The sequence below is a fragment of the Scyliorhinus canicula genome, chromosome 23 (assembly GCF_902713615.1).
Source record: "Scyliorhinus canicula chromosome 23, sScyCan1.1, whole genome shotgun sequence".
In the NCBI taxonomy this organism is placed as follows: Eukaryota; Metazoa; Chordata; class Chondrichthyes; order Carcharhiniformes; family Scyliorhinidae; genus Scyliorhinus; species Scyliorhinus canicula.
This window is the reverse complement of record NC_052168.1, coordinates 4,821,722-4,835,974: the sequence shown is the minus strand read 5'-3', so window position 1 is coordinate 4,835,974 and position 14,253 is coordinate 4,821,722.

The following is a 14,253-nucleotide window of genomic DNA, read 5'->3' as shown; positions in this document are numbered from 1 at the left end:
GGACCTGAAGCTGGTGGGGTGCCTTCAAACCTCCCAGCTGTAACTTCACAGTCCTTCCATGAGTTGAGTTGCAGGTGGCCTTAACTGACGAGGCAGGTGGAAGAATTTTCTCTTTTCTTTGTTCAGCCTATTTCGCCCCCATCTTCTCCGTTGTTAGCTTTACTTGTGCTGCACACCTGGTACCATGTTCTGTGATCTAACCATTGTAATGATGTACACAGAACATCGAGTTGTTTAGCTAGAAAGATGATTTGTTAACAAACATGTGGAAAGATAACTAGCGAACTATAATACAGACTGCTAAATGAATTCAGTAAATACTCCTGGAGCTACTCTGAGTGGGACTCTTCTCTTGTACCACTTACTACCAACTGACGGGTGTATCAAATCACACGGTAGATCTCTATTGCCACCTGCTGGTCGGAGGTCGTACCGATAACTATATACATTGATAAACAACTATATACATTGATGTGTACATGCATATCACCACAAGTCCGTGGCTGCATTGTCCCCAAAGGTCAAAAGTCAACTTAAATCTCTTCGAGCATTCAGCATGGTTTAGGATGCTGAGGGAGAAAGCAGGCCGGGCTGTGGTGAGGGAAGCATCATGCTAAGCCACGTCGGGTGCTGGGGTGGGTGCCTCGCGTGCCATCTGATGTCATCGATGCGTGGCGAGGCGTCAACCCGTCCCGGCCAATCAGGGATCTTGGTTTTGGGTGGGGAGGCAGGGCTTGCGAAGCTCAAGTATTTCTCCAGGTATCCTCCAGGCCAGGTGAGGTTGTCCTGGTCACTTCCAAGTGAACGTTTCCCCACAATCTGTTCAAACAAAGAAAGAAATAAGCAAAACTAAAGGTCCAGGTGTTTTTAACACAAGTCAGGGGTGTGATGGAATACTCTCCGCTTGCCTGGATGAGTTCAGCTCCAACAACACTCAAGAAGCTCAACACCATCCAGGACGAAGCAGTCCTGCTCAATAAGCCCCATCCACCACCTTCAATATTCACTCCCTCCACCACTTGCACACAGCGGCAGTGGTGTGTACCATGTACAAGATGCAGTGCGGCAACTCACCAAGGTTCCATCAAAAGCACCTTCCAAACCCCCGACCTCTGCCACCTGCCACGGCAGCAGGGTAGCATTGTGGATAGCACAATCGCTTCACAGCTCCAGGGTCCCAGGTTCGATTCCGGCTTGGGTCACTGTCTGTGCGGAGTCTGCACATCCTCCCCGTGCCTGCGTGGGTTTCCTCCGAGTGCTCCGGTTTCCTCCCACAGTCCAAAGATGTGCAGGTTAGGTGGATTGGCCATGCTAAATTGCCCTTAGTGTCCAAAATTGCCCTTAGTGTTGGGTGGGGCTCCTGGGTTATGGGGATGGGGTGGAGGTGTTGACCTTGGGTAGGGTGCTCTTTCCAAGAGCTGGTGCAGACTCGATGGGCCGAATGGCCTCCTTCTGCGCTGTAAATTCTATGATAATCTATGATAAAACCTAGAAGGTCAAGGGCAGTAGATGCATGGGAAAACCGCCATTAGCAAGCGGCCCTCCGAGTCACACACCACCCTGACTTGGAAATATATCAGCGTTCCTTCTCTGTCGCTGGCCAAAAACCTGGAACTGGGCCCTTTACATCGCCGTGGGTGCAGCGGTTCGAGAAGGCAGCTCGCTACCAGCTTCGCAAGGGCAGTTAGGGAGGGGCAGAAAATGCTGGCCCTGCCGGAGATCTCCAAATCCCACGAAAGAAGAGAAACACTCCCCTTTCAGGGAAGGGAAGGGAGGACTTTGAACCAGGTGGAAGGAGCCCCATTGTTGGGGTTTCCATTGAGTCTTACCCTGTGTAGCAATGGCCTCTGTGGTGCTGTGGAAGGTGTAGATCTGGCTCCCTCTGGTGGGGTGGCGCAGTATGTCTCCAGGATCATAAGATCACAGCTACGAAAGCAGCATTGCTCCACAATCCCGCGGTTCTGCAAACTCCGACGACCCATCACTCGGCTGACTGGGTACCAGGAACGTGGAGCTAGTCAGTACATAGAAATCAAATAGCAGATCACTCAAACTGCTCGTCTTCAATTTGCCTTCCTTGCATTTTTCTCAAATGTTTTGCCTTATCTTCTTTCAGTAACTTTCATAACTGGTAGAAAGAAAAATGTTCTACACACTAGGCCATTGAGTTCCCATCAAACACTCCCAGGACAGGTACAGCACGGGGTGAGATACAGAGTAAAGCTCCCTCTACACTGTCCCCATCAAACACTCCCAGGACAGGTACAGCACGGGGTTAGATACAGAGTAAAGCTCCCTCTACACTGCACCCATCAAACGCTCCCAGGACAGGTACAGCACGGGGTTAGATACAGAGTAAAGCTCCCTCTTCACTGTCCCCATCAAACACTCCCAGGACAGGTGCAGCACGGGGTTAGATACAGAGTAAAGCTCCCTCTATACTGTCCCCATCAAACACTCCCAGGACAGGTACAGCACCGGGTTAGATACAGAGTAAAGCTCCCTCTACACTGTCCCCATCAAACACTCCCAGGACAGGTACAGCACGGGGTTAGGTACAGAGTAAAGCTCCCTCTACACTGTACCCATCAAACACTCCCAGGACAAGTACAGCACCGGGTTAGATACAGAGTAAAGCTCCCTCTACACTGTCCCCATCAAACACTCCCAGGACAGGGGCAGCACCGGGTTAGATACAGAGTAAAGCTCTCTCTACTCTGTCCCCATCAAACACTCCCAGGACAGATACAGCACGGGGTTAGATACAGAATAAAGCTCCCTCTACACTGTCCCCATCAAACACTCCCAGGACAGGTACAGCACGGGGTTAGATACAGAGTAAAGCTCTCTCTACACTGTCCCCATCAAACACTCCCAGGACAGGTACAGCACAGGGTTAGATACAGAGTAAAGCTCCCTCTACACTGTCCCCATCAAACACTCCCAGGACAGGGGCAGCACGGGGTTAGATACAGAGTAAAGCTCTCTCTACACTGTCCCCATCAAACACTCCCAGGTGAAGAGGTGGGTTTCAGAAACATATATATAGACAAAATCAAAGATGCAAGACAGTGCTTTGAATGCGAACATTTGCAGGCAATTAAGTCTTTAAAGATCCAGAGAGAGGGGTAACCGCAGATTAAAGAGGTGTGAGTTGTCTGTAAAAACTTAATACTTGCAAATACTCACATTAAAAGTATCGTCTTGCATCTTTGACTTTGTCTATATATATGTTTCTGGAACCCACCTCTTCATTCACCTTGAGGAAGGAGCAGTGCTCCGAAAGCTAGTGATTCGAAACACACCTTTCATTCCTGGCACAATTCAAGCGAATCTCTCCTATACCCTCTCGCAGGCTTACACCCTCTTGCTAAAGTATGGTTCACGGAATTTGCTGTCTTATATTTGCGACTATGACCTCCTTAGCTTTTCCAGCTGCTGTCTCGGTTTAAAAGGCCGGCTTATTTTTTTTCCTGGAATTAACTGAGATCTTGTCATCCATCCGAGGACCATAATGGCAAGGACCGCAATTCTTTGGCATGCAAGCCACTCGGGGAGGGGGTGGCGTAGTGGCATTGTCGCTGGACTAGTAAATCAAGAGACCCAGGATAATGATCTGTGGACCCTGGGTTCGAATCCCACCACGGCAGGTGATAGAATTTAAACTCAATAAAACATCTGGAATTAAAAGTCTAACGATGACCATGAAACCATTTTTGATTGCAGTAAAAACCCATCTGGTTCACTAATGTCCTTTAGGGAAGGAAATCTGCCGTCCTTACCCGGTCTGGCCTACATGTGACTCCAGACCCACAGCGACGTGGTTGACTCTCAACTGCCCCCTCGAGGGCAATTAGGGATGGGCAATAAATGCTGGCCCGATAAAATGTTAAAAAAACTTAATTAAAACCATTTCCAAAAAAAAATTGCCGATCCAGCCAGCGATGTCCCGTAATGAATATTGAAAAAAATTTGAGTTAAGATATAAAGACAGCAAGAAACACAAGGCTCTCAGAGAAAGACATTTTGAAAGAATTATTCTTTCACGGGATTTGGGTGTCGCGGGCAAGGCTGGCATTTATTGGCCATCTCAAATTGTCTTCGAACTAGGTGGCTCGCTCGGCCATTTCAATTACGAGTCAACCACATCGCTGTGGGTCTGGAGTCACGTGTAGGCCAGACCGGGTAAGGTTGGGGTCCCTCAGCAGCCCCATAGTAGAGTATGCTCACTTGACGGGGGGGGGGGGGGGTGGGGGGGGGGGCAGTGCCCCAATGCCCACCAGGATAGATGGGTGTGGGGCTGCGTCACCATCATGCCTGAGGAGTGATGGAGGCATCACGCGGACCTTTAATGATGGGGGGAGGTTGTGCCTCTGGTGTTGAGGGTTTGGGGTGTTGCCCATGTCTGCGGGGTTGTGGGGGGAACCCTCAACCTCACTTTGGAGATCTGGACACCCGTTTAAAATGGCGCCCCGATATCCGTGGGGCTGCCCTTGCCGTTCCCCACTGCAGAAATAAAAATCTCAGTGCGGGATTTACTGGCGAGGAACTCCCGAAGCTCCAAACAAAATTGTGGTGTTCCAGTCTGGATGGGGCCCAAACACCCACTGGGAATCACCCCGCCAATCCCGCCCAAAACAACACCTTTGTGGGAGATTCGTTCCCACCGGCTGCTGTGGTGGGGATTCGAAGTGGACAAATTCCAAATGTGTCCAAGAGGGGAGAGATTGCTTCAGAGAGTGAGAAGCTGGATTGGTGACGTTAATCGCCAAACATGGGAAAGGGCCATCGAACCTTTCTCTGATCCTAGAGAATCCTCCCTTTTCAGATCGAGGGAAAAGCCAAGATCTGGGGAGTCAATGGATATAACATGGAGTGTTGCCGCGCTCACTAATGGCGCTATAATTAGCCTGTCAGCCAGCTTCCACGAAATGCAGAGCTATCGATGAAGCATGTAGACATGTCCCATTGAACTCAGCACGCTGAATACACCCAGTCAGCAACTTCTGGTTCCACACTCGATACATGTCATGAACTGTAAATATAACTGAACTTGTGTGTAAATACAAACAACTGAATAGGAGCTCTCCCCGGTGCCTTAGCCATATTTATCGCACAAAAGGCACCAATGGGACAGGTGGCCTGGCCATTACTATGTTGCTGTATGTGGGGACCCTCCCGTGCAACATTTGCCTTCGTAACAGCAGAGACTTCAGTTCGTTGGCTGCAGAATGTTCCGGGTCTTTGCTACGGTGATAAAAATGCAACCTCTGTCCTTCCCCGGAACAGTGGTCACTTGAAAATGAAAATCGCTTATTGTCACAAGTAGGCTTCAAATGAAGTTACTGTGAAAAGCCCCTAGTCGCCACATTCCGGCACCTGTTCGGGGAGGCTGGTACGGGAATCGAACCGTGCTGCTGGCCTGCCTTGGTCTGCTTGAAAAGCCAGCGATTTAGCCCAGTGAGCTAAACCAGCCCCATGGGACTTGGGACAAACACTGGAGAATGGGTAGCATCAATGGAGCTGTAACCCAATGATAGAGCCAGCACAGTCTGCAAGGGGGTGGGGTGGGGGGGGGGGTGGGGGTGGGGGGGGGGGGGGGGGGGGCAGGGGGGGCGGTGACGAAATGCTGAAAAGATGAAGGTCATTCAACCGAAGACGGACTTGTTGCAGGTTCAAGAGATAGCGAATAGTCCAATCAATGGCAACTAATTGATGGAAACCATCCAATCATGGCGATGAATTAGATAGGTGTTATGGGCAGGGTTTAGAGAACCCCAAAGTGTAACATGGAAGGAGTTCACCTGACACCACAACCTTAACTAGATTGTGGTATAGGGAGCACACGGCCCACTCTATAGATGTAGTACAGCAGAAATGGAAAAGTATTTTTTAAAAGCAAAACAATATTTATTCTATGAACTCAAGTTAACCTTTTTAAAACATACAGTGAACATCTTAGCAACCATCAATTCAAATACAACCCCCAAAGAATACAACACTAAGTAATCCTTTAAGCTTTCCTTTTAACAGCCATACAACTGAAAAACAAATCTTTATCAGAAGCACATCAGGTTACAGTCACTACTGAAAACATTTCTAATTCTAATTCACCAAATGGTCAAGAGATAGTCTTTTGATGGCAGAGAGAAACAGCAGTACACCTGCTCTGTCTGGCTTCAGCTCCAACACTGAAAACAAAATTAAAACACACCCTGCAGCCTGTTTCAAAAATGAAAGTTAGAAGCTGACAGACACGCAAGCTCCACCCACTCTCTGACATCACGGCAGTAGTAAACACCCATTTCTTAAAGGTACTCTCACTACAGATATTTATATACACACCCCATTTATAACACCCATTCTTAAAGGTACTCTCAATACAGATATTTATATACACACCCATTTATAAACACTCATTTCTTAAGTACTGTACACAATGGACTAGGGACCATTCAATCCAGGTCAAGGATTGGACAGAAACCCTCCAATCAATGGCAAGGATAGTTTGTGGGCTACTCGTAAGCCAGCCCATCAGGATGTCCGTCCTATCGCTGGGCAGCAATTTGAAAACAATCCGCCAACGAATTCTCCTAATCAGTAGTTTTTTTTGAAAATGGGGAATGCAATGATTCTGAGAATTACTTCAGATTGCGGCACAGAACGAGACCATTCGCCCATCCTGTCTATGATGTGGTTTTGCTCCACCAGAGCATCTTCCTTCATCTAAACTCTATATCGTATACCCCTCTGTTCCCTTCTCCCTTAAAGTACATCTAAAGTTATGGCTTCAACCACTCCCTGAGGGAGCGGTTCCACATTCTCACTACCCCCTGGGTTCCTCCGGAGTTCTCTAATGGGTGTCTTGGTGAAGATCGGCGATTGGCGGCTTTTAGTTATGCCCTTCCCTACGAGAGGAAACATTCCCTCTTTCTCCATTGGATTCCTGCGATTCAGGGCAGGGTAAAGGGGCAGAATCTGGTAATCGAATCTCACTTACAACCGCTTCCAGAAGTGAACCTCCTTAAACAGTGCGCACCAAGGGGTTGACTGGGACACCTCCCAGGAAACAGAAGGCAGCGGTGGTGGGTGGGAGGGTTGGGGAGGGGGCGGGGGTGGGAGGTTGGGGGTGGGCATGGAACAGGTGAAGTAAGCTTTGGGAATTCCTGGCAACTTACATAGATACATAGAATTTACAGTGCAGAAGGAGGCCATTCGGCCCATCGAGTGCACCGCTCCTGGAAAGAGAACCCTACCCAAGGTTAACACCTCCAACCCTATCCCCATAACCCAGTAACCGCCACCCAACACTAGGGCAATTTTGGACACTACGGGCAATTTGCATGGCCAATCCCCTAACCTGCACATCTTTGGACTGTGGGAGGAAACCGAGCACCCGGAGGAAACCCACGCACACACGGGAGGATGCGCAGACTCCGCACAAGACAGTGACCCAGCCGGGAATCGAACCTGGGACCCTGGAGCTGTGAAGCGATTGTGCTATCCCACAATGCTACCGTGCTGCCCAACCTGTGATGGACGAGCTTCAGTGAACGTTGACGCGGGCCCCGGGCTGGCCTGAGGACTGAGTGACCTGGAGGGCCCGGATTCTCCGGTTCCCCCCCCCCCCCCGCCGCTTGGTTTTTTGGCTGCGTGCGTTCCTTACTCCTGCTGCTTGTCAACCGGATCTCCCATTGGAGCCAACCCCACCTCGTCGGGAAACCAAGTGGACGTGAACAGAAATAACAATGGCCGAAGAATTCCGGCCCTGTGGGAAGTCCCCCACAGAGAAAGGGGAATCAGATATAGAAAAATGTAGAAGTGCACCTTCAGCACATTTCGATTCATTGAGTAGAAATTGGCGTTCAAGATGGGGTTCAGACCATTATTAGTGCGGCATCATATTTTGTGGTATTCGAAGGTAAAAAGGGGAAATTCTCACCAAAATAAACCCCCTCTCTTGCGCAGATGAACTGCAAAGCATCCACAAGCTCCGCTCGCACAGTGTCCTCCTATCCGCGCCTCCGATGTTCCCATGCAGATGGTGAGAGCAAGCACGATGCACAGGGTCTGGACAGGCCTCCTGAAACCAATTGCCTAGGAAAGAAATTGTCTCAATTTATTTTTGTTATCCCCGGGACAAACTCGGGATCACTCAGACCCACTTCCCCTCAAGCCCGCTCTCTTCCGAGGAGACAGCCGGTGTTTCCGGCTTTTGAAACCCAGCTTTCCTCTCCACCCCTTTGAATTGTCGCGTTTTATCTCCAAGTCTTTCAAACCTTGAACCTGTGACAAAGGCCTGAACTTTTTCCGGGTATTCGACCCTGCTGGATTATCCCAGAGTCCGAAGGTCTACCCACCCGGACACTGCTCCAAGGGGAAGACCATGGAGATGTTATATTTTTTCATTGTCGTTGAATTATTTTGCTTCTTGATTTTTTTGGGAATAAATTCAGAGGAACCAATTATTATTTTTCCCAATCAAGGGCCAATTTAACGTGGCCAATCCACCTACTCCGCACACCTTTGGGTTGTGGGGGTGAGACCCACGCAGACAGGGGAGAACGTGCAAACTCCACGGACAGTGACCCGGCCGGCGGGATCGATCCCGGGTCCTCAGCGCCGCAGTCCCAGTACTAACCACTGCGTCCTTGCTTATTGATTTATAGGAATGTCAACAAATGTTGGCTAATGTTGGGAGCAGAGGGTGGGATCGCCAAGAATATGTCGGACTCGAGACGTGGCAAAAACCTCGCCGCCCCAACGCCGGCAGCTGAATTCCTCCGATGGCCAGGGTTTTGGCGGGGGCGGGAATCCGACCCCCAACTCTACCTCGCCGAATCCGTCCTGCCCCGCGATGGCCGATGCGGCCCTCCCGTTTCAGCCAGTCCCACCGGCCGTAAATCCAAACCAGGGCCCGGACCGGCGGGACCTGGCTCTACGGGCGGCCTGCGGTGGGTCCTCGGGGGGGGTGGGTGGGGGGGGTGTGCCCCCACAGTGGCCTGGCCCGGCGATCGGGGCCCACCCGCTCCTGGACGGACGGGCCTGTGCTGTGGGGGCACTCTTTTCCCCTCGCGCGCGGCCCGCTGTAAACAGTCCGCCATGGCTGGAGCGGAGACGAACCACCCCCCCCGTGCATGCGTGGGGATCACGCAGCACCAACCGCTGGCGATCCCTCACATGCCGCCAACGCGCGCCGGTCCAGCTGAGGCCCTTCGGCGCCGGCCTAGCCCCTGAAGGTGCGGAGGATTCTGCCACCTTCCGGGCGGCCCTGACGCCGGAGCGGTTCCCGCCACTCCTCGGTGCCGGTGCGACCCGCCCCGCCGGGGAGGGGTGAAATCCGCCCCAGGAATCACCCTAATTTCTCAATGGCCAACCAACCAATGGAGGATATAATTGGTCAGTTAGTTTGATGGATACCTTGAGGATTTTATACACGAATGAGAACATTTAGGGTCATCCACGAACATTGAATAATACTTCAGGGCATCTCAGACCCCAACCCTTGGGTGGTGGAGGTGGTTGGGCGAGAGTGGGGGGTGTATAATGTAGCGAGCCGGTCAAAGTCCATTGACTTCGGAGGGAATGGAAAATCCTGCCTGCGGGCGGGGCTGTAAGATTCCGGCCTACGGGTGGGATTTTCCAGCCCTTCCTGCTGGAGGGGCCTTCCAATCCCACCGAAGGTGACTCCCACCCCTGCGGGTTCCTCAGCGGCAGAGGGTGGGATCAAAGGAAACCCCGTTGGTAGCGACGGGATGGGAAAATCCTGGCGGTCGCCAATGGCGGCGGTGAGATCTCATGGTCGCACCAATGGCGCGCCCTCTCCGCGGGTTTCACTGTAGCGTGGGGTTGCGTTCATAGGGAAACCCTGTTGACAGTGGGGGCACGGACGATCCTGTCGACGAGCACTGGGGAGCCGCCTTCCGTCGCCGCAGAACACGCCACGGAGAGGGGGGGGGTGGGTAGGGCAGCCCTCCCCATAGTTTCTGTGCGGCACAGTTGCTTCACAGCTCCAGGGTTCGATTCCGCTTGGGTGACTGTCTGTGCGGCGTCTCACCTTCCCCCCGTGTCTGCGTGGGTTTCCTCCGGGTGCTCCGGTTTCCTCCCACAATCCAAAGAGTGCAGGTTAGGAGAATTGGCCGTGATAAATTGCCCCTTAGTGTCCAAAAGGTTGGGTGGGGTTGCTGGGTTACGGGGATAGGGTGGAGGTGTGGGCTTGGGTAGGGTGCTCTTTCTGAGGACAGGTTCAGACTCGATGGGCCGAATCTGTGAATCTATGAAGTCCTTTGGGGGGGGTTGTCCCAGGGGTGTGAAAGGTGCCTCAGAATTGGAAGTCTATTATGTTAATTCTATTTTCTGTTTTTGTTTCCAATTTCCAACATTTGCACCAGCTTTAGTCCCACATGCTGTGGATCCTGGGTCTGTCTACTAAGGTGTTGTGTGCTGGAAATGTGGAAATACAGCTTGTAAGGGGTTAAAATGACAAATGCGAACAAACAGTAAACATGCTTTTTGGCTCAACTGTGCGCGTTATTAACTTGACTTTAATCTTTAGCCTGGTTTGATACTGATAACCACAAATACCCCAACTTCACAATATCCCAACACCAAATCTCCAACAAGAGGGAATCTGATCATCTTCCCTTCATTTTCAATAACATTAACATCACCGACTACCCCACCATCAACACCCTGTGGTCATTATTGACCAGAAACATAATGGGATCAACCACAGAAAGTGAGGATCAGAGTTGGGAATGATATGGAAATGAATAACCGGGCAGCACGGTAAGCATTGTGGATAGCACAATTGCTTCACAGACTCCAGGGTCCCAGGTTCGATTGCCGTCTTGGATCACTGCTGTGCGGAGTCTGCACGTCCCTCCCCGGTGTGCGTGGGGTTCCTCCGTGTTTGCTCCGTTGTCCTCCCACAGTCCAAAGATCTGCAGGTTAGGTGGATTGGCCAAGATAAATTGCCCTTAGTGTCCAAATTGCCCTTAGTGTTGGGTGGGGTTATGGGGTTATGCATGGCCAATTCACCTAACCTGCACATCTTTGGACTGTGGGAGGAAACCGGAGCACCCGGAGGAAACCCACGCAGACACTGGGTTATGGGGATAGGGTGGAGGTGTTGACCTTGGGTAGGGTGCTCTTTCCAGGAGCCGGTGCAGACTCGATGGGCCGAATGGCCTCCTTCTGCACTGTAAATTCTATGATAACTCACCTCCTGAACACCTCCCAAAGCCTGGTCTATAATTCATCAAAGCACAAGTCAGGAGTGTGATGGGAGACTCTCCACTTGCCTGGATGAGCGCAGCCCCAACAACACTCAAGAAGCTCAACATCACCCAGGACAAAGCAGCCCCGCTTGATTGGCACCCCATCCACAAACATTCACGCCCCGCCCCACCATTGGCTACTGTTTGCACCATTGACAAGATGGACTGCGGCCATTTGTCAATCCTCCTTCGAAAACACCTTTCAAATCCTCAACCTCTAACTCCCACAAGGACAAGGATAACAGCTGCCTAGAAGCAGCTGCACGTTCCCCTGCCAATCGCACCCCTCCTGACTGGGGGAATATATCGGCATTTCCGTCACTGTCGCTGGGTCAAATCCTGGAACTCCCTCCCTAACAGCACTGTGGTGGGCCTACGCCACAGGGATTGCAGGGGTTCGAGAAGGCAGCTCACCACCACCTTCTCGAGGGGTAATCAGGGTTGGGCAACACTTTCTGACGTTGCCAGCGATGTCCGCATCCCGCGAATTAACGTTTTTTTAAAGTCGGCATTAAAAAACGGACAGGTCTATTGACAGTAGAGAAGAAATCCCTCCCAGTGTTCTGTCCAATTTGCCTCCATCAATAAACACGACCGAACGCAGATTAACTGGCAGCTCCGTTCCATTACTGCATTACTGTGGGATCATACTGTGCATAAGGTGCTGCTGCATTTTGCCATTTTGGCAAAAGGAAAAAAAAAGGGAAGAGGTGGGGGGTGGATTTTTATAAACAGCTGTTCTGGAAAGCTCAGTTTGCGGATTTAGTCGCAACTTTCCAAGCGAATCCAAGGGAGAATCTGCAGGGTTATGAGAAAAGGCTCTAATCGGGCAGCTCCTTCGAACGGCCAGCCCGAGCACGATGTCCTGGATGGCCTCCTCCTGGTGATGGATCATCCCAGGAATTAACCGCACATAAAACACGGTCAAATACTGTCGGGGAAAAAAAATGAAAGCCTTTTCCTCCGTGTAGGCGAAGCCCCCCCCCCCCGCCGAGAAATTCTGGAAGAAATCGCCCAAACGTCTTGAGAATTTCAAAGTTACCTTAAAGGGGTGCGTTCCCAAGAAAGGGGGGACCTGGCGAATCCTGGTAGAGCTGAGGGCGTGGCACTTTCCCATTACAGAGCAGCTGGCTTTACCAGGCACTACCCAAGCAAAGCCTCACCGTGGAATCGAGACCCAGAGTGACATGGGGCTATCAGTTGCAGCAAGCGTAATTGAACTCTGTCGGCGGGGGGGACTTTGCTCTGGTCTGCTTGCTTGGCAGCTCTGTGTGTGTGTGTGTGTGTGTGTGTGTGTGTGATGAGGGAGGGACTGGTTAACGGCAGAGATGGCTTCAGCGTCGCCACCAACTGAAATAGAATTCGCCGGACAGGAAGAATCGCTTTGGCCCAATTCCAGCGAGACATGCTTCACAAGGATCCTCGGGTGGGATTCTCCCATCTGATGGCAGAGTGTTGACGCCTTCCTAATAACTGGAGAGTTTAACGACGGCGTCATCGGACCGCTAAGTGTAGCGATCCTCTGCCCTTCTGGAGTGACCCACGCCGCTCCAGCCGCCGATACCGGCGTCAAATGGGCGCCGCGGGTCTGCGCATGCGCGGTAGCGTCCTTCCCCCCCGGCGGACCCGACGCAACATGGCGTAGGGCTACAGGGGCCGGCGCGGAGTAAAAGAGGCCCCCACCGCGAGAGGCCGGCCCGCCAATCGGTAGGCCCCGGTCGCGGGCCAGGCCATGGTGGAGGCCCCCCCCCGTGGGTCGGACCGCCCCTCCCCAGGCCGCCCCCGACAGGATGGACGCTGAGGCCCCGGCGGGTAAGACCAGATGTGAACGGCGCCGGCGGACTCGGCCCATCCCGGGCGGAGAATCGCCAGGAGGCGCCGCGTAGAGCGGCCCCTGACCGGCGCCGTGCCGGCACCAATGGCGCCGATTCTCTGGTCACCGGATAATCGGCGGACCGGCATTGCGCGATCGCGCCTGTCCCGGCGATTCTCCGACCCGGCGTGGGCTGAGAGAATCCCGCCCCTCCTTCCTACCCCCTCTGTTTCCGGTCCCCCTTCGACATTCTGTAATCCTTTCTCCCTCATGTATTTATCGAGCTTTGCCTTGACTGCCTCTGGCCTCAACAGTTCCTCGTGGCGGAGAATTCCCCCCAATCCCTGGGTAAAGCCGTTCCTCCTGAATTCTCAATTGGACTTTCTGAGTGTCTCTCTCCACAGGCGCTGCCGAGCATTTCTATAGTTTTCTCTTTTTACTTCAGCTCTCGAGCATCCACAGATTTTTTGATTCTATCGTTACGGAAGGTGGGATGTTGCCCTTTCCTGGGCAGCCTGGGATTCGACAAGTCTGGAGGCACCACAGGCATGGATGAAGATTTCAACAGTGGATAAGCTGAGGCCAGTGTTATGGAGGTAGAGGTAGGTGGTCTGGATGGAGTACATAGATGTGGCCGAACCCTCTTCTGAAAACTCAAGGCCGACAATTAATCCACAGTGCAGAAAGAGGCCATTCAGCCCATCGAGTCTGCACCGGCCCTTGGAAAGGGCACCCCACTTAAGCCCACGCCTCCACACTATCTTCATAACCCAGTAACCCCACCTAACCTTTCGGACACTAAGGGCCAATTTAGCATGGCCAATCCACCTAACCTGCACATCTTTGGACTGTGGGAGGAAACCGGAGCACCCGGAGGAAACCCACGCAGACCCACCAATTACAGTGAGGGTAAAGATGTCTTGACCCACAGAAAGAGTGCGCCTGTCAGATTGTTAATCAGTTTGTGAAACCTTCCGACCTTGATATGTTCTCAAAGCAGACGGGTTCGGCATGTTCCAATGCTACATCGACCGTAAAGAATGGGCAGCACGGTGGCGCAGTGGTTAGCACTGCTGCCTGACGGCGCCGAGGTTTCGATCCCGGCCCCGGGTCACTGTCCGTGTGGAGTTTGCACATTCTCCCCGTGTCTGTGTGGGTCTC